Here is a 4,500-nt window from a genome sequence, read left to right on the forward strand (position 1 = left end):
ATCAGCCTGTGTGACCTTTGCCCCCCTACAGAAGAGCTCTCAGGGTCACATTAATGCATTTCCATGAACTTATTGCAAACCAATTGGCGAATGGCGAACAGACCGGAGACCCACACAACCCCAGAGAAAAGGGGAAAGGGGAAGAGAGTGACATAGATAGATTGTGCTCCCCTCCCCATTTGTGAGATGGAGCAGTAAAGTGCTGTCTGGCAGAAGAAGAGATCGTTTGGTGGAGTGTGCCACTGGGGAGCGCAAGGCTGGGGCTATGAACTTAATGAAGTTTGACTAAACTCATCAGCGTCTGAGTATCAGGATCTCAGAGACCGAGAAAGCAGATGCGGAGGGGGAAGAAAAGCAGAAATTTCCAAAGGAAGCGGCTCACTTAGAGGTCATTACTGTTCTACAGGAAGTCCCATGTGAATGGAGAAGGGGTAACAGAAAGAGTAGGGTTGGGGGGTTGCAACCCACCTGCTTTGTTCCCCTTCACTTTTATCATGTTTTTTATCTTTTAGTGAGGAGAAAGAAACTCCAAACTCAACTTGACTTTAAAAAAAGGCAGGAATTTAGTGTACTACTGGTAATTGTGTTGGTTCTAAAGAATGCTGCATACATACATAAATGACCACAAGTACAAGTCGACAACTCTGAAATATTGGAATTTTAGGGGGTGATTTTTCATTTTTAATGCATTGGACTCATTTGTTTAAACAAATGTTTTATTGAACACACTGGCAACACAATAAGGTCCTATTAGTTCATCCATTTAGCAATTGACTTGTTGCAGTATGTATTATTCTTTGTAATAGTTAGTTAACTAAAATACATCTGTTCGTTGTTAGTTCAGGTCCATCAGGCTAAATAATATTAAGACATAAATAGACACAAATTTGGATTTAACTGATGTATTAATAAATGTAAAAATTAACATTAATAATAAATGCTTTAAAAATATTTTTCATTGTTAGTTAATGTTAACTAATTCAGTTATCTAATGTTAACAATTAAAACATTACCAATAAACTTGATCATCTGAAATTCTTGGAAACAGTCTATTGGAAGCATAAGTGAATTAATTAAACCCCAGTAAAAACTACATATATCAAAGAAACTCTATGAATCTCATACAGTTAACTAGCTAACAGTATTGCATGTTAGCATGTTATTGTTCTACAAAGCATGCTGGGAACCAGAAATCCACTGTCCAGTTTAGCTGTCAACCAAAATGATTTATGATTATGAAAATGATTATAAAAAAGGATTAAGTTAACTTTCATTTTACAAATTTATGTGAACTGAACATAATGGAAATTAGGATAAATGCTCACGAATTATTCTGCATTAGCTCATTTTAATTAAGCAAATTGAACAAGCAGCAACAAGGAATGATGAGTTCTGCAAAGGTGTGTATGTGTGTGTGTGTGTGTGTGTGTGTGAGTGTGTGTGTGTGTGTGTGTGTGTGTGTGTGTGTGTGTGTGTGTGTGTGTGTACGTGCGTGAGTGTGTGTGTGTGTGTGTTAGTTAAGCAATTGCTGTGCGGAATGAATGATGAAAACACACATTTTGAATGAGGCCAAAAGTGTAAAAAGGTATTGTGTAAAAAACACAAAAGCACATAAGAACTAAATTACAAATAAAAAGTCTGTCAGTTATAAAGTCACTAAATCAAACTTGTTTTGTACATATTGTACTACTGGCACTCGATCAATCAAAGACATATTCAGACTCTGTACTATATCTTTTAATACAGTTTCAAGGATTTCTGGAATGCACATTAGACAAATACTACATTATTAGAGAGACATGACCATAATGTGAAGTATAGTACTTCAAATTGTGTTTGGTCTTTTATCATTTTTGTTCAATGACAATCTGCCTTTGGAATATGTGTGCTGGTACTGTGTCTATCAATAATATAGACAGTGTCAGCACACATATTCCACAAGAACATAGTCTTTGAACAAAAACTGATCAAACGCTCTTTGTATAGCTGAGAGCTAAAGCACATGCTTAGGACCATCTAGAGCCATCAAACACAATTCAGAACATTCTGCTCACATAATAGGTCGTCCTTGTGGTGGGCTGAAAAAGTGTCATTCAGCATTTCTAAGATAAACTCTCTAAAAATCAAAGGCTTTGTCAAAGCGCATTGCTGATGTAGATCCATTCATTAGAACGTATTCACAACCAGCTTTAACATACCTGTCAGTTTAGCTTGCGTTCACTATAGCACTTTAACATAACTAAAGTGGAAACTTGGTTAAAGTCAACATGGAATCAGAATGGACCCTTTTTACATTTTTTTCACACATGTTCCTCGTCTTATTGTGAGTGTTTGGCTTGTGAAATACTATAACTTGCTCTTCATCTGATATATCACAAAGTGAGGAACATTTGATCATTTTATCAAGAGTCACAGAAAATGCTGGCTGTAAGTATAAATTAGATTAGTACAATATAGGTACGTACAACTGATTTCACCTAGGCCGCATGGGCCATTGGATAATGTTGACCAATATTTAAGCATAATTTTTGCAAACTCATATTCAGTCTGGCTTCATTTTGGTATGCAATGCCAATGTTTCACAAACCGATTAATTGCTGCCCATATTTTCTTGTGTACATCACATTGTGGAAGCAAAATGGGTTTGAAAGGCAATTCATATTATTATTCACATTATTTAAGATTTATGTCCATTTACGATTTATGTATATGAATTGCATATAAAATTTGGTCCCACTTTATATTAAGTGGCCCTAATACCTGTGTATTAACATAGTAACTAGTTGCGCTTTTCCACTGCATGGTACGACTCGGCTCGGCACGGCACGGCTCGGCACGGTTTGCGTTTCCACTGCAGTTTAGTATCGCTTTAGAGTGGGCGGGATTATTCACATGTCGTTATAGTTGCGCCGCCTCTACTGCCACGACTCCTAGAAAAACTTTTTCATTCCGCGTCGCCCCATAAAGCTCTCGCTGGATCCACTCCTCTGCTATCAACAAGAGGAACGTCTGTACTTCCTCAACAGACAACGAAACTTTTTGGTTGTCAAAAAAAGGTGCGCTCGTTCAAAACAGTTGCGTTCGATCCTTCGCTGGCTGTGCTGATTTAAATCTAGCGGTTCTTTTGTGTTTGTGTCGCAAGTTCAGTGACGCAGGTAGAGACGATGCTCTCCAGCCAATCAGTGATCAGCAGAGTTTACACGTGACGTTTTGGTAATGGTACGGTTCATTTGGAACCTCAACCGAGGTGGTACTAAAAAAAGTACCAGGTACCAGGTACTGTACCCAGTGGAAAACCCCCCAAAAGTGAACCATACTGAGCCGTAACGTGCTGTACCATGCAGTGGAAAAGCGCCATAAATGTGTATGCAGTAAGTACACATTGGTACATAGTATCTAGAGCTGTAATATTTCTGTACGCTTTAGAGTGGGCGGGATTATTCACATGTCGTTATAGTTGCGCCGCCTCTACTGCCACGACTCCTAGAAAAACTTTTTCATTCCGCGTCGCCCCATAAAGCTCTCGCTGGATCCACTCCTCTGCTATCAACAAGAGGAACGTCTGTACTTCCTCAACAGACAACGAAACTTTTTGGTTGTCAAAAAAAGGTGCGCTCGTTCAAAACAGTTGCGTTCGATCCTTCGCTGGCTGTGCTGATTTAAATCTAGCGGTTCTTTTGTGTTTGTGTCGCAAGTTCAGTGACGCAGGTAGAGACGATGCTCTCCAGCCAATCAGTGATCAGCAGAGTTTACACGTGACGTTTTGGTAATGGTACGGTTCATTTGGAACCTCAACCGAGGTGGTACTAAAAAAAGTACCAGGTACCAGGTACTGTACCCAGTGGAAAACCCCCCAAAAGTGAACCATACTGAGCCGTAACGTGCTGTACCATGCAGTGGAAAAGCGCCATAAATGTGTATGCAGTAAGTACACATTGGTACATAGTATCTAGAGCTGTAATATTTCTGTAACTACACACATGTAACAACCCTCCGAATGGTTTGTGTAAATACAAATGTGTAACAGGACATATATAACTACATTTTGTAACAACAATATGTATAAGAGTAATTGGAACAATTTGATCCAGGGGGTGGAGATGGGTAGGTTTAGGGATATGTAAAGTGGGAGGAGTTGAATCTCAAGTTGGTGGAGTTGGTGCACAACTGTAATACCAGTGTACTTACATGGCAACTCCTCAGGAACTCTCCACTTAATATAAAGTGTAACATTCTGGACACCAACCACAATTTATATGTAAAGCCTAACTTACTGGCTGCTGCTGTGTAACATCAGAGTAATTACATGGCAAATCCATAGGAATTGTTTACTTAATATAAAGTGTAACACTTTCTTTACCAAAAAGTGCTGTTAGTCCTGTTACACATTTGTACTTTCATTACAAAAAGTGTTGTTACCAATGTCCTGTTACACATTTGTATTTACACATACCATTCAGTGGGTTGTTACATATGTGTAGTTACACAAACATTACAGCT

The sequence above is a fragment of the Sinocyclocheilus grahami genome, unplaced genomic scaffold, assembly GCF_001515645.1.
Source record: "Sinocyclocheilus grahami isolate Dianchi unplaced genomic scaffold, SAMN03320097.WGS_v1.1 scaffold997.1, whole genome shotgun sequence".
Classification (NCBI taxonomy): Eukaryota; Metazoa; Chordata; class Actinopteri; order Cypriniformes; family Cyprinidae; genus Sinocyclocheilus; species Sinocyclocheilus grahami.